The sequence below is a fragment of the Indicator indicator genome, chromosome 11 (genome assembly GCF_027791375.1).
Source record: "Indicator indicator isolate 239-I01 chromosome 11, UM_Iind_1.1, whole genome shotgun sequence".
Classification (NCBI taxonomy): domain Eukaryota; kingdom Metazoa; phylum Chordata; class Aves; order Piciformes; family Indicatoridae; genus Indicator; species Indicator indicator.
In genome coordinates this window covers 13,151,321-13,174,406 of record NC_072020.1, presented here as the reverse complement: position 1 = coordinate 13,174,406, position 23,086 = coordinate 13,151,321, and the positions used below count along the sequence as shown (strand labels likewise).

At 45.0% G+C, this 23,086-nt stretch overlaps 1 protein-coding gene across 1 annotated transcript in view; it reads right to left on the bottom strand.

The window, feature by feature from the left end:
- CNTNAP2 (contactin associated protein 2) overlaps positions 1-23,086 on the bottom strand; it is a 664,834-nt gene that overhangs the window by 18,586 nt on the left and 623,162 nt on the right. The gene's annotated exons all lie outside the window — the stretch shown is intronic.

The following is a 23,086-nucleotide window of genomic DNA, read 5'->3' as shown; positions in this document are numbered from 1 at the left end:
AGGAGGAAAAAAGAAAAAAGATTAATCAAAGCAATTCACTACCTTGGAAAGCACAGCTGGTCTGAACGCTTGATTCTTAGAGCTCAGTTCCCAAGTCTCTCTCTTAGGAGACTGAGAATGTGTCAGTGTCAGACCCTGCCAGGTTTCTTTACATTTCATTACAGATGGAATCCTTCAGGCCTTGCTGTGCCTCTGTTTCACTGCTATGCTATCATTAAAATGAAAGGCTGGCATCAAGGAGTCATCAGAGAACAAAAGGCCTGGGGGGAAAAAAAAATCTCTCCAAGAAGAAAAGGCAAAAGGGAAGTTGCACGGACAGTCATCACCAGTATCTCTTCTCCCAGCTGAAGTTGCTGCTGCTGCAAGCAATGCCCCTTCTTCACCATGGTCTGTTGCTCTCCAGTCTCTCTTGGTGGTCTGGGACCACTCCCATTCACTCATCCCCTTCCCATCTCCTCGCCAGGAGACCAAGTGTCCCTTTGCCAGGACACCAAGCATCCCTTCACCAGAAGACCATGTGTTCCTTTGGTTCAAGATGGAAAACTGCCATTTTCCACCTTGTTGCTGTGGGCTGGGCAGGCTGGCAGCCAGCATCCATGAGCACAGCATGGGGCTCCACTGCTGCTCTCTAGAATGGCTGCCAGCTCTCAAAGCTGCCCCACAAGTAGCTTTCTCCCTTCTAAAACACCAATTAAAATGATCCCAAGATGGCAGCCATAAAGCACAGCACATACCCTTACTACTCAGGAATCTGCAGGCTGCTCACAGCTGGTTTAGTTCTGCCAGAACCTGCTGCAACAACCTGAGTCACAACCAAAACAAACCCATTGCTCTCTGTCAGCTGGCTGCCTTACAGCAGGTATTAACATTTCAAAGCCTCTCTGCAGTGTCTAATATAATGTTTGCATGGCAGTGAGGAATTTGGGTTCCTTATTTATATGGTAGCACAAGGTAAATGGAAGTAACAACATGGCAGCATCGTGTTTGTATTGCTCCAGAGACACCAAGACCCTTCAAACTGCCTTTCCCTGGGTCAGCAGGGACAGAAATTAGCATCTGGCCCTTGAAGCCAGTGGGAAAAATCCCACTGAGCCAAAGAAAGCAAGATGGTATCCCAGGGACTAAACAGAGAACAGTCCTAGGTTGTTCAAAGGCAAGTTTTCCAGACAGGGACCAGAATACAGGTTGAAAAATGGTGTTCCTGGAAAAAAATGATGTCTATGAATCACAAGATGGTCATAAAAACAGAAAGAGGGCTTCCTGAGAGATATGAGGAGAAAGAGAGAAAGAGTTTTATTGTAAGAGTCTGGGGAAGAGCTGGGAGCAAAAGCATATCTGGGTTTGAGTTTTGCTATCTAAAAAATTGAATTAGAGTTATTAGAAAATGCGTTCCAATCCTCTGATCTGATATGAAATCTGAGCTGCTGTCTGGGTTCCCTAAAATCCTACCAGGACACATGCATCAGTGCTGATTTTAAAAGTACTGAGTGTTTTACATCAGAGAGATGTACAGGGAGTTTCGAGGCTACAAACTGGGCAGGGCATTTCAAGTACACTGTATTTTCTGCATTTAATCATTAAACATGAAGTAGAAGAAATCTGGTATAAACTGGATAAACCTTGAGCATCACTAAAACAACTTTTTGGTATTCAGACAAAATTAAACCACACCTTTTGTGTCTGCAAACATATCAGAAAGAGAGTCATACAGCATTCACATCTCCCCCAACACCTAGCATGAGGGCACAAAAGGAAGATGCACGACCTGAAAATAACTTGCATTAGATCCTTATGTCATCCACTGTACAAGGACAGACATGTTCTATTCCCCACCAGCCCCCCATTTTCCTTTTTCCTTCCCTTTGAGAGTGCCAGCATTTATCCAGTGTTTATCAACAGTACAGCCACATTTCACAACACACTATCATGGAGCAGTAACCTGTGGCAAAGTGGAAACATGTTCAGGAGTCATCCAGAGACTAGCTCAAGTGCATCAAAATCATTGTATTAGTCATGTGGGTCTTTCATCCAGCTCTCCTTTAAGAAAATGGCTTGACCCAACAGCATATATCCTTCAAAAATGTAATAGTAAGTAAAAAGTCACACGTGCATGCACACTTTTTTGTACAGCAGAAAAGCTGTACAAAAGCCACAGTCCCTGCATATGGATGGAAGGGCAGTGAAGCTGAACAAGGGTCTAAAGTCTTCTGAGGAGTGGCTAAGAGAACTTGGCTTGTTTAGTCTGAAGAAAAGGAAGCTGAAGGGAGACCTTCTCAGTCTCTACAGTTTCCTGAAAGGAGGTTGTAGCGAGGTAAAGATCAGTCTCTTCTCCCTCATATCTAGCAATAGAAGGAGAGGAAATAGCCTCAGGTTGCTCCAGGGGAGGTTTAGTTTGAAGAAACTTCTTGACTGAAAGAATTCTCAAAGACTGGAATAGCCTGTGCAGGCAGGTGGTTGAATCCCCATTTTTGGAGGTGTTTCAAAGAGCGAGAGATCTGGTGTTGAGGGACATGGTTTAGCACCAACCTTGATAGAGTTGGGTAATGGTTGGACTTGATGATCTTAAAGGTCTTTTCCAAATAAACAATTCTATAATTCTGTGAATGGTACCCATAAGACCATACCACCTAGACAAGGTTCATGCTGACCACAGTATTCACTCCTGCTTCAGTAAAATATTCATGGTATGTTCAGTGAACAGGTGCAATTTTGAGTTATCCTTATAATCCAAGGAACAAGTAGAAGATCCTATTTTTCTTTAAATACTGACCACTATCAATAACAGTTTAGTGATTACCTTGTACTTTTTTTTTAACATATTCTGGAGAACTTCATGCAGCAATACTAATAGCCTCCCACTCACAATCCTGAATTACATGAACAAACATCCACAATCATGATGATGCCACTTTAGCAGCTTCAGCACTATTCTTCTCTCATAGAGTAGTAAGTGATGGATTCCAGATCCTGAGAGAATTAAAGAAAGGCCACCCCCCCCTAACACAGCAGCTTGCTGCAGATCTGTATTTTTCTTAAAGCATTCCACAAATAATGGTGTGTAAGTTACCTCATGCCCCAAAAAAACCAACCATCATCAAAACAGTCTATAAAACATCACATACATAATTACTCATATTACTTATAACATTTTCCTTATCCAATTTATACCCTTCATTTTTCCTCCCCATAACAACACATTTATAACTTCCAAATCCAATAATATACAAATCCTATCAATCCCACAATTCTCTAAACATCAAAAACCAAACCCAAATACATAATACAATACCACACCCACACTCCCCCACCCCAACCCCATCCCAACAACCCCAACCCACCCATAACTACCCCCAACCAAATAATACACCACCCCCACCTCACCCCCCCACCCCCCCCCACCTCAGCCCCTCTCACAGAAAATACCCCAACTCACCCCCCCCCCACCTCCACCCAACCCCCCACCCCCCCCCCCCCCACCACCCCCCTCCCCCCCCCCTACTCTCCCCCCACACTACAAAATCTACAATCCCCCCCCCATCACCCCTCTTTCACTATCTCACACACCCCACCCAATACACAGCTACTATATCATAACTCACTCTCCCCCCATCGCCATCCCAAACCCCGAAAACTCCTTATTCAGTTCTATCCCCCCCTGAATATAGATTTAAAGTATAATTACATCCACAACTTTTTTAAAAGCCAAGAATGATTTTTTACCAAAAAGTGTTACATCCCACCTACTCTACCCCTTCATTAACGAGATCACTGTATCATTTCCAGAGCTCGCTCACTCGTCTCGCTCTATTTGTAATCCCCCCCCCCCCTCTTCATCCCCTATAGAGAGCCCCCACAGTACTGCTGGGAGGTGCGGGTAGAAGATTCATCCTTAGAGTTGTCTTATTCTCAGTCGCCCACTTCGTTCCGCATCTCTTTGTGATTTTTAGGTGAGGGGCGTTTTGGTTGGGTTGGATACTCGGTTCCCCCCCCCACCCCCCCCCCCTCCCCCCATACCACCCCCCACCACGTCCCATGCCCCCTCCCCGAGGTGTGGGGCCTACCCCCCTGTGCTTTATTACCTAGAGAGCAGCATTCCAGTGTTTGAAGGGGGCTACAGGAGAGCTGGAGAAAGACCTTTTACAAAGGCATGGAGTGACAGGATGAGGGATAATGGCTTCGAAATGGAGGAAGTTGGATTTAGATAAGACATTAGGAAGAAATTCTTCCCCAGAAGTTAGTGAGGCAGTGGAAGAGGTTGCCTAGAGAAGTTGTGGAGCCTCTGAGCCTTGAAGTATTCAAAGCCAGGTTGGATGGGACCCTGATCATCCTGGTCTAGCAGGAGGTGTCTCTGCCTATGGCTGGGGGTTGGAACAAGTTGATCTTTAAGATCCCTACCAACCCAACCCACTCTGTGACTCTATGATTACAAGACTGAGACCATTCAGGTGACACCATTCTAGCACAGATGCTCTGCAGCGCACATATCCTTAATGCTGAACACTGACACAATAACTCTCTAGCTGCCTACCCAGATTACTTAAGCATATTGCTTATGACAAAAGGCACCATTAGTGAGCACACAACAAGTTGAAACACATTGTTCTATTAATCTAGAAGGGGAAAAAAACACAACTAAATCATATCAAGGACAAAATTGTGGCTGGAGCAGTGTGTAAGTATAAGATGTATAAGCAGCACATAGCAATACTAATCATTGTAAGTAATAACTATCAGTAAAAGATTTATAGAGTATCTTAAATGGCAATAGCACTGCTAATAGCACATAAAGTTATTGCACTGCAGGAGAGGTCCAGCACCCCTTAATTCTGCCATTTCTTTTTAATGAATTCTTTTAGTATCACTTTTAAAGACTAGAGAAAAATGACAGCCTGATTTAGTAGGAGAAAAAAAAAATACGTATTAGGTCCTACAGCCCTGAGCAGGTTTTTGACAGGTAAAAGAGAAATGCTTTCTATTTCTGTAAAGTTACCCCTGTGAGGATCCTAGAATGACTCACAGAATCCCAGCATGGAGGGGGTTGGAAGGGACCTCTGGAGGTCACCTAGTCCAACCCCCATGCTAAAACAAGGTCATCCACAGCAGGTTGCCCAGGATCACAATGTCCAGGTGGGTTTGGAATCTCTCCAGAGTAGGAGATTCCACAACCTCTCTGGGCAGCCTGCTCCAGGGCTCCAGCAGCCTCACAGCAAAGATTGTTTTTCTTCCTGTTCAGACAGAACCTCTGTGTTCCAGTTTGTACCCACTGTCCCTTGTCTTATCACTGGGCACCACTGAAAAGAGCCTGGCCCCATACTCTTGTCTCCCGCTCTTTAGCTCTTGCTGATCCCTCTTAGGCTGCTCTTCTCCAGGCTAAACAGCCCCAGGTCTCTCAGCCTCTCCTCCTCATAGAGATGCTGCAGCCCCCTCAGCATCTTTGTAGCCTCCAATGACTTTCTTCAGTAGTTCCCTGTCTCTCTTGAACTGGGAAGCCCAGAACTGGACCAAACATTCCAGGTGTGGGCTCTCCAGGGCAGAGCAGATTCACCAGTACATCAAACTCTGCAATACAAAGCGACACAATCCAGGCCAGTGCTGTGCCGTAACAGTGTAGTCATGCCTACATGGAAAGACAACCTTGGACCATGTTGCACACTGACCTGGGAAAGAGGGAGAGGAGAAGGAGAGGAGGAGGAGAGGAGGAGGAGAGGAGAAGGAGAGGAGAAGGAGAGGAGAAGGAGAGGAGAAGGAGAGGAGAAGGAGAGGAGAAGGAGAGGAGAAGGAGAGGAGAGGGAGAGGAGAAGGAGAGGAGGAGGAGAGGAGAAGAAGGAGAGAGAGAGGAGAGGGAGAGGAGAGGGAGAGGAGAGGGAGAGGAGAGGGAGAGGAGAGGGAGAGGAGAGGGAGAGAAGTCAGCAGTGAGGGAAGAGGGAAACATGCCCATTGAAAATCTTTGCAAAGCTACACACCCTGTTTTCCTTAGACACAGGAACTGAATATCTTTGCTAAGTACCTTTTCTATTCTTGCTGATCTATACTTCTTTTTTGTTTCTTTATAGGACTCAAAATGCAGATCGATGCAGAAAGCGATAATAAATTCTGAACCTTGCACAGTGCTCAATACATACAGAGAGGATCAAGGCATCTATTTATTGTGAGTTATGTTCCATTAGGAAGGAAATGTAAGAGAACTTGCAGTATAGTGTGTGGGGATGTGCAAAAATGTATGTATTAAACATCCTGTTACGAATTCCCTTGGAGCTTTCCAGTGATGCCCTTCAAAGTAGAAATAAGGCACAGCTATGGGTAATTCCTCTAGGCCAGGAAGGCTCTCACTAAACATTAAGCCCTCTAGTTCTTCTTGCTTCTTTGATAGTGGGAAAGATCTGCCTGAAGTAGCACACAGAAGAAGAAAACACACTATATACTGGAGTGATTTTGTTGTGAGAGAAGATGTCTTTCTCACAATGGAAAGTCTCAGCACCACTATCAAAGCCCTTTCAGTTCAATTTGCTAAAGACTATTTCTTAACACAATTTACACAAGACATCATTTGAGTTTTGCTTTGAAAACGGTGAAAAATCCATCTGTTTGGATTTAGGAGAATGATCTAATTCTGTGTGCCCATTTACACCCAGAAATACAATGGCTCAGTGATTCTGGAAAGAGAGTAGCCATGTCAGTAGTGGGAAAAGTCCAGCTTTGCTGGACTTTTTGGCTGAACTATCAGGATGCTCTTCTATTTCACTTCAGATTAAGCATCCACTCAGTAGTTAGACAAAAGGAACTCCTTTATAAATCTCTATAAAGTGGGACTGAGGCACCCTCAGCAAGTTTGCCAGTGACACCAAGCTGTGTGGTGTGGTTGACACAATGGAGGGAAGAGATGTCATCCAGACAAAGCTGGACAGGCTGGAGAGGTGGGGCCATGTCAACCTCATGAGCTCAACAAAGGCAAGCACAAGGTCATTCACCTGGATTGGGGCAATCCCAAGCATAAATCCAGGCTGGGTGGAGAATTAATAGAAAGCAGTTCTGAGGAGAAGGGCTTGGAGGTGTTGGTTGATGAGAAGCTCGATATGAGCCGGCAATGTGCGCTGGCAGCCCAGAAAGCCACCCAAATCCTGGGCTGCATCTCCAGAAGTGTGGACAGCAGGTCAGTGGAGGGGGTTCTGTGCTTCTGCTCTGCTGAGACCTTAGAGCAGCCTTCCAGTGTTTGAAGGAGGCTACAGGAGAGCTGGAGAGGGACATTTGACAAAGGTGTGGAGTAACAGGATGACAGGTAATGGCTTCAAACTCAAAGAACCTTGGCTTAGACTTTAGGAGAAAATTCTTTCTGATGAGGGTGGTGAGGCACTGGAACAGGCTGCCCAAAGAGACTGCAGAGGCTCCAAGTCCGGAAATATTCAAAGCCAGGCTGGATGGGGCCTCGAGCAACCTGGTCTAGTGGAAGGTGTCTGCTCATGGCAGTAGGGGTTGGAATGAGATGACCTTTAAGATCCCTTTCAACTCCAATCATTCTGTGATTCTGTAATCCTTCAGCTAGCTGTACTAAATTGAACCTAAATAATCTCCATATGCTATTTTAATAGACTGTACAGGTGAATTCACTAATTTAATTCAATGAACCACTAATTGCTTTTCGCCAGCCTTAGCAATAGATTTTCTCTTTGAAATTAAGCACCATGTGTTCTCTTGTGCCCCCTACTCAGAAAGATATCTTGTTACATTTACTTGCTGCTCAAAGTTCAGCTCAATCAGCATTTTAAGCAGCTCTCTGTCACTCTGTCAGGCTCCACATAATAGAAAACAGTTTAAACCGTGCTGAAAGGAAGCTATTGATTTTCAGAAGTCACAATCAACCCAGACCTCCAAAGCACTTTCATAGATTCATAGAGTCACAGAACAGTTTGGGTTAGAAGGGAACTTAAAGATCATCTAGTTCCAACCCCCCTACTCCCCCATGGGCAGGGACACCTTCCACTAGATCGGTTTGCTCAAGGCCTCATCTGTCCTGGCCTTGAACACCTCCAGGGAGTGGACATCCATGACCACCCTGGGAAACCTGGTCCAGTGTCTCCCCACCCTCACTGTAAATGAGATGTAGATGACCTTGAGAGTCCCCTTCCAACCTACAGCATTCTGTGATTCTATGAACCTGTGATTCTATGACTTCGGCAGAAGTTTTCCAATGTTGTCACTCAACAGCAGCCCCCAAGAAGTCTTCAGCTGGGGGCAGAACCTCAGCAGGAGCAAATCGACAGTTCTGTGTTGGTGGGACCAAAACTCCCACGGCTTGGTGTGGAAGAGAGACCTCTCCATGCATTACCCTTTAAAACCGACTCTGAACTGCAACGGAGGCATTTCATACATTTGTGTAGCAATTTATTTCTCCTCTACACAGGAAATCATTCTCCCTGGGTACCAGAGGCAAAAAGCCTACTCAGCCTGATGTTTAAATCAGGAATTGCAAATGTAGAGAGAATAAAAAAAAGAAGGGCTAGTGGAAATCTTCTGATTGAGAAGGAAAGTTCTCAGCTCGTGTTGATGTAACACAAAGCTGCATGTATCAGGAGATGTCTGCGAAATACCTGACAATTACCTTCCACTGCCATTATTTTTTCCCTGCCTCATCCTCTATCCTCTTCACATGATGCAAGAGCAATGGGATCATGGGTTGAAGGCAGCAGAATCACAGAATGTTAGGATTTGGAAGAGGCCTCCAGAGATCATCAAGTCCAACCCCTGTGCCAAAGCAGGATCACCTACCACCAGGTGTTTCATCCAGAAGAAAGGATTAAGTGTTTCATCCACTTTTTGTCTGCAGGTAGGCTCTAAACAGTTGGAGGAAGTGGATGATGGAGGAGGAGAAGAAACTATATAGCTGAATTTTTCTTTCAAGAAAAAAACCCAAACCACAAATCTAAATTACTGATGAAAAAAACTATCATTTATCATCACAGATATTGCTATGAAAAAAATCAGAAGTTGTTATCATGAACAAAGCATCCTCAGAATCAGCTGGAATGTTGTATTTCAGCAGGATTCAGGTCCAGAGAGGGCAGCAAAGCTGGTGAAGGGTATGGAGAACAGGTCTGGTGAGCAGCAGCTGAGGGAACTGGGGGAGAAAATAAGGCTGAGAGGAGACCTTCTCGCTGTCTACAACTCCCTGAAAGGAAGTTGAAGCCAGGTGAGTGTCAGTCTCTTCTTTCTAGTAACAAGTGATAGGACAAGAGCAATGGTCTCAAGTTGCACCAGGGGAGGTTTAGGCTGGATATAAGAAGAAACTTCTTGACTGAAAAAGTTCTCAAGCCTGAATCCTCATCCCTGGAGGTATTGAAAAGCTGCAGAGATGTGGTGCTGAGGGACATGGTTTAGCACCAGACTTGGTAGAGTTAAAGAGTGGTTGTATTCAATGATCTTAAAGGTCTTTTCCAAACAAAATGATTCTATGATTTCTGCTCATAATAAATAAACTTTGCAGAACCTTTCATAACTCTTAGAGAAGGCTGTAAGACACACACAGAGGCAGCATTACTATCCCACAGCAAAATGCAGTTTCATTCGTGGGGTTTGCCTAAATGTGCTTTCTTGTCTTGTGGAAGCTGGCTGCAATGTAACTCAGAAAATGCTTTTTCAGGCCAGAAAAATAAATAAATAAAAATAGTCAGACGAGACTCTTGCAGCTTGTAGTCAAACATAATGTGTCTTGGCCAAACTCCAATGCATTTACTTATACTGTGCTTTTGTTAAAATGGTATGAAAATAAGATCCTTTCAATCTGATGATTACTTTGCAGTTTAATGGGTGTCCTGCTGTGACTCTGCAAATATCCTCAGACTGTGCTTTGCATGTTCTCTATCACTGGCCGCAAATACCTTAATAAAGCTGCAGTCTCACCAGAGTGGGTAGGCTGACATTCCCTCTCCTTCCTCCCTCCTCTCTTCCTTAGCTCACTGCCTCCAAGTGAGGCAGTGAAAAAGCTAGAATAACCTTTTGAAGATTCATGGTATGCAACTAAAAATAACATTTGGAAGATTCATGATATGCACCTAAAACTGGCAAATGATTTTTCAGTATGATCATTTTGATTCACATAACTTAATGGCTTATATTCACTGTTAGTATTCTGAAAAGCTTTGGTTTGCAATTAGGTGAAGGTCTGCATCTGAAGGGATGTTATTATCACCAAGATACTAAACAGGAAGACCTTCTAGCAGCCTTCTGGTATTGGAAGGGGCTACATGAGAGCTGGAGGACTTTTGACAAAGACGGAGTGACAAGAACAAGGGGTGATGGCTTCAAACTGGAAGAAGCTGGATTTAGATTAGACTTTAGGAAGAAGTTCTTCCCCATGAGAGTCGTGAGGCACTGGAAGAGATTGCCCAGAGAAGCTGTGGAGGCTCCAAGCCTGGAAGAATTCAAAGGCAGGTTGGGTAGGGCCTTGAGCAATCTGGTTGAATCAAGGTGTCCCTGCCCATGGCAGGAGGTTAGGACAAGATGATCTTTAAGGTCCCTTCCAGCTCAAACTGTTGTATGATTTTAGAATCACACCACAGAAAGCTAAAACTTCATCAGTCCTACACAATCTTTCTTATTTATTTAATTGAAAAGAAGCCCCTAATTGTTACACCTACAGTGCTGGATTTCAATGCAATTTCACCTATCAATGAAAGTTTAGGGGGAACTGACGTTTCTCAGAAGATGTGCACGCTGCCATATTGTGAACTAGCAACAATCATTTTAAGCAGTGGAAATTTTAATCCAGTTATCAAAAGCCTGAAAATATCCAGCAGATGAAAAGCAGAATGCCAGCAAGAACGAGAAGGCAGGTCGTTTGTCCTCCAGTATTTTCACCCTGTTTGCTTCACTTCTTCATTTGGAATTTATTTTTTCCTCTGATCAAAACATCCACGTTTTGTACAGACAATACCAACCCAGCCATAGCACTGAAAACAACCATTAGTTGAACAACTGGGAAAATGCTGTAACACAGTGCAGGGAAAAAGAATCAATTTAATTTCTTAGAAGCAATTTCTTTTATGTTTTTTGGTTTTTTCCTCCTCGTATTGTGTGCTTCACGTTTTGAAGCTGAGCAATTTATATCTGAACATTCTCTATTACACCTCAAAGTCAGTGATGGGGTTGATCCATGAATGGCTCAAGGCTTTTGCTTCTTTGTTGCAAGTATGCACATGTGAAGGACTCTTTTGTATTTCCCCTGCTGGAACATGCTTCTGTGCAACACATTCACTCCTGAAAAGTATTGCTATTCAATGCACTATCTCAAAGTATCATAAAAATTTAACAGCCACATTAGCTAGATCAATGACTTCTCTAGTTCATTGTTCTCTCCTCCAAAAGAAGGTGACTGGTAGATGATTCACAAGTAGTGTGAGCACATAAAACAGTCCTCTCCCAGAATACCTTCTCAGCTTCCCATAATCATGGGAAACCTTTCTGAGACGAAGATTGCATCTTACCTTTTATATTTAGCTACCAGCAGAGCTATCTGCTACGAATGCATCCAATCTTTTCGGAAACCCTTAGTGGCTATGGGCCCGCACAGCATCCCGTGCCAGTGAGCTCCAGTGCTGAACTACTCACTCAAGGACAAATGACCTCCTTCTGCAGCTCATTTTAAGGCTGCAGCCTGGCAAGGTAATTCAGTGTCTCCACTGGTGGTGTGGAAAGCACTGCATACCTCCACCACTGTGAGTCTGTACTGTATCAGAATTAGTGTGGACCAGTGAAATCACCTAGAAAGAGAACTCTGTCTTTGGTTTAAAAGAAGCCTTCACTCACATCAGAGTGGCAAAGACCTGCAGAGACCTGCAAAGACCTGCAGAAGACCCTCTCCACCCCTAGGCAGTGGAAATCATGATTCCATATGAAATGAAATGCAAAAGCATTACACCGTGATCTGGAAGCCAAAACCTCTCCCTTGTTTAACAAATTCACTGGGGATGAAAGAAAGAGGTGTGGTTTGATGCCAGCCAACAAATTTCCCTCCATGAGAGCCAGCAAGAAAGCACACTTTCTTTCCCAGTCCTGTCCTGCCAGTTTCAGGTTTCAGATGCACCTTTTAAGGGGACCTCTGTTGCTTTTCAGCTCAGATGTGGAATATGACATGCCAGGCACCTTCAGTGTGCTTATTTTTGCAGTTTCTATGACTTTCTGATCCAAATTCTTATTCAGCAGGTAATGACAGACACCTTGACAAACAGCCACTGGGCTGGGTGGAGAGGGATGATGGAAAGACAGAAGCAGACAACATTCAAGGACTCACTCACTGACTACCTTTACATCTCATTAAATGGTGTAAATTGAACACTTCCAGGGGGTCTAAATCAACACTACCAACATGGGTGCTGCCAACATCCTTTATCATTATTATTATAATATCCAAGCACAGAACAATATTATCAGCATCTGTAGGGACAATGCCATATGCAGGCTTTGTTATCAAGCTGCAGTAAATGCTCCCACCTAAATACTGAAAGATAGAGAGGTCTGGGTGTTTCTAACCTCAATCCTAATGGATTTCTTAGGGGGACACAGAGGAACCTTTGCTCATGCTGCAACAGGAATTAATACATCAGGGTTATAGCACCTTATGCTTGCTCTAGCATAGGAATGCATTAAAGCCGAACATTAAGATGCTCTACTGACAAGAAATACTGTCGTTTGCTTTTCTAATTCCCTCTGGCAGTCGATGAAGCAGTGCCAAGGCTAGCTGGATCAGGAAGCAGACATTCCCAGCATGACTGCTGACCAACTGCTCCTTTTACACCCAGTTCCGATAAAACCACACAAAAACTTGCAGGTGGCTGGCAGCAGCAGCTGATCTAAACAAGGCTTCCTCGCTTTAAGCTGCATCTCTCTCCCCATCCGCCAACTCCACCCGCTTAAACCCTACCGCAGAGCTCGAAGCATATCAAGATAAGGCTAGTGACCCCCAAAACACCAGGCAGCAGACTCGCAACACCCATCGCAGCTTTATTCTGCTAGAAGACCTAGGATCATAGAACTGTTGAGGTTGGAAGAGACCTTTGAGATTATGAAGTCCAAGCGCTTGCCTAGAGCTCACAACCCCACCACTACTGTGCCAAACCACTGCCACTGAACCAGGTCCCTCAGCACCACAGCCATGCGTCTTTTAAACACCTCCTGGGATGGTGACTCCACCACCTCCCTGGGCATCGATGGCACTGGGGCATCAGGCAGCGGTGCTCCCTCCCCCGCCCCGGGCACAGACGCTGAGCACTGCCGCCAGCTCATCACACCAGTGCCTCAGAGCCCTGCCGGGGTGCCCCGCAGACTTTCCGTGCCCCCCACTGTCGCTGTCCCCCGTCAGCCCCGTCCCACGCTACCTGCGGCGCTCCCAGCCCCGCTCCGCGCTGTCCCCGGCCCCTGCGCTCCGCTCTGTCCGCGCGCCGGCAGCGGCGGCCCGCACGGCTCAGCGGCGGCGGGCGGCAAGACGCGGAGCGGAGCACCACGGAACGGAGCCTGCACCCCCACACCTCTACCTGCCTTGCGGCGGACCGGAGTGGAAACGGAAAAACACGGAATGGATCTAGCGCTGCGGCAGTGGGCGGGGGACCTGATTCACAGAATTACAGATTCACAGATTGCATCGGGTTGGAAGGGACCCCAGCCACACTGCTGGGTCTTTCCAGAAGATGCTGCTCAACAGGTGACCCTGTTCTAGCAGGAGAGTTGGACTAGATGATCTTGAAGAGGTCCCTTCCAACCCCCACCATGTTGGGATTCTGTGATTCTGTGATCAAGAGCCACTCAGTCACCACACTTGATTTCTGTCACAAAGCACTGTTTTGGGCTCTTTTTTTGGCTCTAAAGGAGCACTGGAGCTTTGAAATTGTCTTTCAAGAAGATGTCACTCAGCATCAAGAGCTGAAGCCACCATTCTTGGGGCAAAGGCATCTGAAGGTCATTCTGGTATTTGATGAGTTTTGAAAGGTAGAGTATAAGTACTTTAGATTTACTCGCACAAAAGGGTGAGGAAACCAAATAAGAACCTGTACAGAATGGTGTTAAAGAGCTGAAATTAACTGAGAAGACTTCACTTGCTTGGTTTGAAGGTGAAAGGGCATTGGGACAAGGGGGTTAAATAGCTAGTTACCAAGAAAACATCCATCTGTTAGGAGCCATCTCATTCTTTCCCTCCTCTCCTCAGACTGGCAGATGCTTCCTGGTTCATTCTCCTCTCCCAGCTGTACCATCTCATCTTCTCCTCATCCCTGCTCTATCAACCCATGCTGCCAAATGGAGAGAGGGTCCCTTGTGCTGGAAAGGAGGGGAGGAAAGCAGAAGGAGTAGATACAATTTGGGGATTGAAGAGTCAACAATAACAGAGGCTACAGCTCATGAGGGATGACTGGTCTTGGCCATTGCTAACTGCAGTTCATCTTGCTGCTACTGGCACTTGTGGCACCAGCCTGGATGCAGATGCTGCATGGCTTCAGGGGAAGGAAGCTGCCAGCACTGACTCAGACCAAAAGTATCACAGCAGCCAACAAAATGCATTGGCCAGGGGATCAGTATATGGATCTGCTCAGCTTCTTCTCCAGCCAGAAGTGGCTGAGTAAAGCCAAAAATGTAGCACTTTACCAGAAATGTGTCACAATGGGAATAATGGATCTCAGAGGAACCAGGATGGAGGAAGTGGGACCAGAGTCTCAGATCACAAGACGTATAAGCTCTCACTATAAAAGTCAAACAAGAGATGATGGTACTCACGAGCAGGATCTCATCTAAGATCTTTACTCAGCTAATATGGCATCACATTTAGACACATCAATTCAACTCGCAATTTCAGGATCCTGTCCCCATCCTGGACATTTCTATATTGCCCACAGAACAGCAAAACTTACACAAAGTCGCTGATGAATCATGCAACTCTTACTGCCAGAGAAACAGCCAGCTGCAACAGGTAGGACAGAGTCACTTTTAGAAACACTCCCTAAGAAAAACAGTAGTTTGTTCTCACCATATTCCCAGAGATGCAGAACTGCTTATATACTCTTATTGCTTTTTGGTGGTTTTGTTTGTTTGTTGTTTTTTTTTTTTAATTAGTTTGGTTTTTCTTTTATTCTGTCTTTTCCCCCACATACTTAGAGATGATCTGCAGAGTGAGCTGCTCCATCACCTCTCAAGGGATGAAGTGAGGTTGACAGGCCTGTAATTTCCCAGATCCTCTTTCTTGCCCTTTTCAAAGACTAGAGTGACACTGACTTTTCTCCAGTCCTCAGGCATCTCTTCTGTTCTCCAGGACCTTTCAAAGATGATGGAGAGTGGCTTAGCAATAACATCAGCCATGTCCCCCTTCTCCTGCTCTGAGTGTTTGACAAAGGAAACTCACAGGTTCCATAGAATGGTTTGGGTTGGAAGGGCCCTTAAAGATCCCTCCCTTACATGGGCATGGGCAGGGACACCTCTGACTAGACCAGGTTGCTCAAAGCCTCATCCAGCCTGGAGGGAGGGGACATCCACAACTCCCCTGGGCAACCTGTTTCAGTGTCTCACCACCCTCACTGTAAAGAACTTCTTTCTAGCATCCAGTCTAAATCTTCCCTCTTCCAGCTTCAATCCATTCCCTCTCATTCTGTCACTACAAGCCCTTGTAAAAAGTCCCTCTCCAGCTTTCTTTTAGGCCCTTTCAGGTACTGGAAATTCTACCTGGAGCCTTCTCCTCTGCAGGCTGACCAGCCCCAATTTTCATAGCCTGCCTTCATAGGGGTGGTACTCCAACCCTCTGGTCATCTTTGTGGCCTCCTCTGGACCTGTTCCAACAGTTTGATGTCTTTCTGATGCTGGGGGTACCAGAACCAGACACAGGTGGGGTCTCATGAGAGTAGAGGGGCAGAATCACCTCCCTTGTCCTGCTGGTCACCCTTCTTTTGATGCAGCCCAGGACATGGCTCCCCTCTGGGCTGCCAGTGCACATTGCTGGCTCATGTTGAGTTTTTCATCAACTGACACCCTCAAGTCCTTCTCCTCAAGACTGCCCTCAAGCCACTCCTCATCTAGCCTACATTGTGTGGGATTGTTCCAACCCAAGTGTTGGACCTTGCACTTGGCCTTGTTGACCTTCATGGTTTGGCTTCGGCCTACCTCTCAAGTCTGGCCAAGTCCCTCTGGATGGCATCCCTTCACTCCAGTGTGTCACCTGGACCATATAGCTTGGTGTTATCCACAATGGCACTCAGAGTTCAGTAGAGAGCTCTCAGCACTACAGTCTGCAATGTAGAGATATTCAGGCTACATTGAAACGAGTTGGCACAAGAAATGGAAGCAGCTTAGATGCAGAAGAACAGAACTCTGCAGGGTATTTATTCCACCTCTTGGAAGCATAAAATACTAATTTAGCAGAAAAAGAGCCTGCCAGAATCAATTTTTAATTGCTGTGAGCTCTAAATCTGAGACATAAACAACGGGAATGGAAAATTCTCACTTATAATTGCAGTTTTGAGAGACAATTTGCTTGAGAGGAATGCTAATTTCTGGCTACAGGATGCTGAGGACAGCTTGGGATAGATGGTAGAGAAGGAGCATGTCACTGGTAGATTTGTGATGGTGAATAACTCAAACCAGCATGATCTTACTTGTAGGTGTCCTAATGTGTGCTAATGAGGTTCAAGAAAAGGGGATGAGAGGCAAATCTGCTGTGTGTGGAAAACATTCCTCGTTCTTCTTACCTAGAGACTTCAGTTTGGGATGCTTGTGCTGGGATTCCATGCAGCCAGTAGTAAAGTGTCATTCCTTCTGGTATCAGGTAATAGAAAGAGAGGAAATGGTCTGAAATTATGTCAGGAAAGATTGAGGTTGGAAAAATGTCTTTCATGAAAAAGTGGTCAGACATTGGAACAGGCTGCCCAGGGAGGTGGTGGAGTCACCATCCCTGGAGCTATTCAAGAAATCTGTGGACCTGGCACTCTGGGACATGGTTTAATGTCCATGGTGCTGTTGGGTTGACGGTTGGACTTGATGATCTTAGAAGTCTCTTCCAACCAAAGCAATTCTATCATTCAATGATTATTGAAAAAAAAACTGTTTTCTTCCTAAAAATGGTACTGCCATGAGGTACAGAGTGTACATGTGTACCTTACATAGGGTAATTACTTTGGACTTCATTACGAGGAATAAAGGTAATTTAATCACTGGCCTGGAAGATGGTGGTTGCCTAGGGACCAGCAATCATAACCTGATTATGCTCAATATGTGATGTCTGTGCTTTCAAATGCCCAACTGCTCAAAGCTGAGGCAAATAAGGAAAGGCAGCAAGAGGCAGGAGGGACAGGACGAAATCCACAGATAGCAGTGGATGTTTAAGAACAGTTTGTACCTCTGAAAGCAAGGTTCCACACTTAGAAGATTTTATACTTGTATCATAAAACTGAACTGGGTTCACAGTTTTGGGCCCCTCACTAAGCCAGACATTGAGGTGATTGAGCAGGTCCAGAGAAGAGCAATGAAGCTGCTGAAGGGTCTGGAGAACAGGCATGGTGAGGAGCAGCTGAGGGAGCTGGTGTTGTTCAGTCTGCAGAAAATATTAGAAGATTAGAAGAAACTTCTTGACTAAAAGGGCTCACAAAGACTGGAACCAGCTGTCCAGGGAGGTGGTTGAATCCCCATCCATGGAGGTGTTTCAAAGAGGCAGAGATGTGGTGCCGAGGGACATGGTTTAGCAACACACTTATTAGAGTCGGATAATGGTTTGACTCAGCGATCTTAAAGTTCCTTCCCAAATGAAACAACTCTATGATTCTGTGGGACTGTTGTCTGAAAGTAAGTGTAACCTCTGACAGCTGGGTCTGAGACTGGCATTAGCAACTACAGTAGCAGTTCTCTGCTCCTGCTCAGGCTGGTGGGCAGCCCTGCATGTCATCAGTCTGTGATCTGAAAGACCATGTGAACAGTAACTGCAGGTAGGTCTGGGCAGAAATGCAATTTACAGACAGCAGTCACATTACAGTGACAAAAGGAACTGTGTTAGCTCTCAGTTATCCACTTTCTTTACAAACCTGTCCTACAGAACACAGTTGGGCAGGAGGGACTTCTGCATTAGCCAGCCCTTTTCTGGGTTATAGAATCATAGAATCATGAAGGTTGGAAAAGATCTTTAAGACCAAGGAGTCCAACCAATAACCCAAGTACCATGACCACAAAATTACATCCCCGTGTGCCACATCTAGATGCTTCTTGAACACATCCAGGGAAGGTGACTCCACCACCTCCCTGGGCAGCCTGTTCCAATGTCTGACCTCTCTTCCAATAAATAAATTTTTTCCTACTATCCAACCTAAACCTCCCCTGCCACAACTTGAGCACATTTCCTCTCATCCTATTGCTAGTTTCTTGGGAGAAGAGACCAACACTCCCCTCACTCCAGTCTCCTTTCAGGGAATTGTAGAGAGTGATGAGGTCTCCTCTCAACTCCCTCTTCTCTGGACTAAACAATCCCAGATCCTTCAGCTGTTCCTTGTACAAACCCTTGCCCTCCAAACCCCTCACCAGCCTCGTTGCTCTTCTCTGGACACACTCCAGGACCTCAATGTCTTTGAATGCAGTACTCCAGTTGTGGCCTCATTGGGGCTGAGGACAGGGGCATGAACACTTCCCTGCTCCTGCTGGACACACTGCTTTCAAGCAGTTAAGTATGATTCTACAGGAGTGAACAAACAAGTTATTGCAAAAGGTGCAGGCCCAGGATTGTGTGATTTTATGTTCCTTGCTCTAATTTGCACAGTTCTGTTAAGTCATGCTTCAGCACAAACATCACAGTTTTGTGATGTTATCTAGCAAGGTTCCCTCTCACCCCCTCTGAAACCTGTATTTAAGCTGATGGCTGCTCTAATTGAAAGGAGTGTAGTTATTTTTGAGACTCACCACAAGTGCTTACTCATTTTACTAAATGCTTCTGTCATTATTAAATGATGAGTACCTTGTCATCACCTGATCTTGAGCTTCAGTTCCAGAAGCATGTTTTGCTTTTCCATCAAGTATCTGAAGATGAGCAGTATGGCTTTGCTTTCAGTGATCTTTTCTGGCACTTCCTCCATGGAACATCAACACCTGTCTCTAACCAGCTTATTACACCAACCCCTATTGCTTACTTGGTTAGCTGGAAAGCTGCCCAGTAGAGAAAGCCCTGAGGGGTTTGATTGGCAGTCTGCTAACAGGAGCCAGCATGTGCCCAGGTGGCCAAGAAAGCCAACAGCATCCTGGCATGTATCAACAACAGTGTGGCCAGCAGGAGCAGGGGACCAGGGGAGTAATTGTCCCCATGGACTTATCACTGGTGAGGCTATACCTTGAGGTTTGGGTTCAGTTTTGGGCCCCCCACTTCAAGAAAGACATTGAGGTGTTAGGAGCACATCCAGAGAAAGGCAAATGAAGATGGTGAAGGGTCTGGAGAACAAGTCTGGTGAGGAGCAGCTGAGGAAACAGAGGTTGTTTAGTCTGGAGAAGAGGAGGCTGAGGGGAGACCTTCTTGCTGTCTACAACTCCCTGAAAGGAGGTTGGAGTGAGGTGGGTACTGGTCTTTTCTCCCTAGTAACAAGTGACAGGATGAGAGGAAATGGCCTCAAGTTTCTCCAGGGGAAGTTTAGGCTGGGTATTAGAAGAAACATGTTCACTGAAAGGATTCTCAAACACTGGAAGAGGATGCCCAGGAAGGTGGTTGAATTGCTGTCCCTGGAGGTGCTTAGATGATGCAGAAATGTGGTGCTAAGGGACATGGTTTAGCTCCAGACTGGGGAATTAGATAATGGTTGGACTTCATCATCTTAAAGCTCTTTTCCAACTGAAATGATTCTTTGATTCTATAAAAATCTCCCAAACATCCTGTGCATGGCAAAGCTGTAACCGGGGAGGCTTGGATGGGACACCCCCCAGGTTTACATCAGGGAAGCAGAGAAGTAAAACCAGTAGATGAATGCGTAGGGGACAAAAACCTGGGAAGCAGTCTCTGATGTCCAGCACTGCTCAGTTTGTGAAGCACTGCTGAACAGTGGTGAGACAATGTCTCAGAGCCTAACCCAAGAGCAGCATTTGCCAGGACTCAAAACCAGCCCCATGATCAGCAGTCCTACAGCAACCCAAGGGTGTGCGCAAATACCAGAAGCTTTCAGAAGGGATATTTCACCAAAAAAAAGAGGCATGTAGCGGATGAAGAACAAATGAATCTTTTGTCTAAGAGCAGAAGCAATGGGAGAGGTAATAAATGGAAGAAGTTCTTCACTATGTGGGTGGTGGAATATGCTGGAACAGGTTGCCCAGGGAGTGGTGGAGGCACCATCCCTGGAGACATTCAAGGTCAGGTTTGATGTAGTTTGGGTTCATAAAATCATAGAATCAGCTTGGAAGGGACATCTCCAATAATAGCTAACAGGTCCTATCAAGTTTGACCTTGAATGTCTTCAGGGATGGGGCCCCCACCATATCTTTGGGATGTCCCCACTTACTGCAGAGGGGTTGCACTAGATGATCTCTAGAGGTCCCTAACCAACCAGTGCAGTCTTTCCTTCTGCCTATGACTGAAAAAAACAAACCTGGAAGTGCAAACATCTTTCCAACCACTTCCCAACTGCCCAGAGAGAATTCAGAAATGCCTCTTGTTGGCACACCACAGTGTGAAGACTGAGCATATTCTAATAATAGTTTGGTACTTCATCTGGAGTGTCTGAAGTCTCAGGACAAGAACAGAAATGCCACAGCTCCACGTCACTAAGAGGTTTATTTCCTGCTGATTTGAGATTTTATTTTTCTCTTGGATTAATGCCCTTTGGATTTCTAAAACAATGCACTGAGGGTAAAATGGGATAAAGGATTAATTATGGTGTTATACCAAAGAGAAGAAAATGTAATTAAAAGCAGATTTTCTTTTAAAAAGATGAATATTTAAGGCATGATTCTCTTCTTCAAGGAATAAATTCATTCTTCCAATCAAAAGGGTAATACCAAATAAGCTGGAAAAACATTAGATCTAAATCCAAGACTCAGCTAGAAAATTAGGTATTTAATTAATATATACAGAAATGCATGAACTGTAAAATCTCCAGAATGGAAGAATATTCAGCTTTCACTGGAAGGTGAGAAATGGTATTTGAATTGATAAAGAAGCTGAAGTCTTTAGTATGCTGGAGCATGCACACATTCTAGGAGGAAATGGGTTTCCTTCTACAGTCTGCTTGGCAACATTGCATTTGAATTTTGTGCTTAGCTGATAGATTTATATTAAAAAAGCCATACGAAAATCAACCTTTATCAGACTTCAGGATGAGTGTGCTGAGGAAGCTTTACTTACAAAATGCACACATATTAAACCATTAGGGCAAAGAAGCCAAATCTTTGCTGTCCTGAGGTGCCAAATCCTTTCCAGTATGAATAAGAGGACACCAGAGAATAAGTATTAGAAAAAAGAACTCCAAGACCTGAAGAATTAAAGGAAAAAAGCTCTTCATAAAACAAGCAGAGGTCTTTTGGGAAGTCAGCTTAAGAAATGCAGATTTTAAATAGAACTGGATGGCTTTTCTGGAGTAAAGCTTTTGGTGTTTTACTGTATGTTTGGCACCATATGTCTCAAGAGGTTTCTGTTCAAGTACTTGATGCTGATTTGAGCAATACAGGTCACCACCAATCGATTGTGGTTTCCCATTCAGTGTTTTCTCCCTATCCTCCTTATTCACCACTGTCTTCCTACATCCTCTTGATTTATGTTTCAGTTGCTTCCTGTTGCTCTTTTGTTAGGTTTGGGGTTTTTGCTGTTTTATTGGTTTGGTTGGGTGTTTTTTTTTTTTTTTTGGTCAGGGGTTTTATGAAAGTAATGCTATTGTTTTCAGATCTTTTCACATCACAGCATTGAAGCACTTAAAACAACCACTTCAATTTGAGATATTAAACATCAGGTGGTTGGTTCAAGCCTCTGGGTGATGTGGGTTGGTAGGTTGAGGTGGGAAAGAGAAGATGGTTGTTGTCAACACACCTCTTTCATAGTTCTTAGAAATCTGGCAAAATTGAATTGTGTGGGAAGACTCAGGTACTCCAAGGACAGTTGTATATGTGAGAATTTCTGTGCTAGGAAATCTTACTGTTGCTCCTTGCAATCTGTGTGTTGAAATTAACTGAAGTACTACATCCTCTAAAATAGAATCATAGAATGCTGGGTTGGAAGGGACCCCAAGGATCATCTGGTCCAACCTTTCTAGGTAATAGTCTAGTTGAAATGAGATGGCCCAGCACCCTGTCAACCTGAGTCTTAAAGCTGTCCAATGTAGGGGAATCCACTGCTTCCCTTCAGAGATGACTCCAATGTCTTAACTGTTATAAAGGTGAAACATTTTCCTCTGGAGTCCAATGGGAATCTGCCCAGCAGTAACTTGTACCCATCATCCCTTGTCTTTTCCATGAGACTTCTTGTAAAAAGGAAGTCTCCATTCTCTTTGCAGCTGCCCTTTATGTATTGGTACATGGCAATAAGGTCTCCCTGAAGCCTTCTCTTCTCAAGACTGAGCAAACCCATCTCTCTCAGCCTTAAAAGTTATCAGAACCACCCCAGTGTCTTCTGCTAGTTCTTCATCGCTGTTGGGACAATGTGCTTTTCAGGTTTCCTTCAAGATAGGAACTAGTCTTCAGAAAGCCACTGAATGATGGTGCTGTGGTAACCATGATGGGAAACTGACACCAGAAAGATACCCAGCTGTGTCCCTACAGATCAGCAATAGCTGCTGAGCTGCTTCCCCCACTCTTCCTTTCTGCTCTCCTACACATTCTTCTGATTGAAGTTTCTACTGCTGGTAACCCCTTACCACCTCTCCCCACAGAAGGAACACCCCTGCAGCCAATACACCTTTCAGCATGAAGATTAGGGCAAAGGAGGCTCCTACAGCTTTTACCAGCTTTCTGTCATGACTGTAACCTTACTTGACTGGAACGTTTCACAGGTAGGTGGAGGAGTGGCCAGCCCTGGAGGTGTTCAAGAAACATGTGGATATGGCACTTTGGGACATGTTTTAGCGGTGGTGGTGGTTTTAGCTGAAGTTGGACTTGATCATCTTAAAGGTCTCTTCCA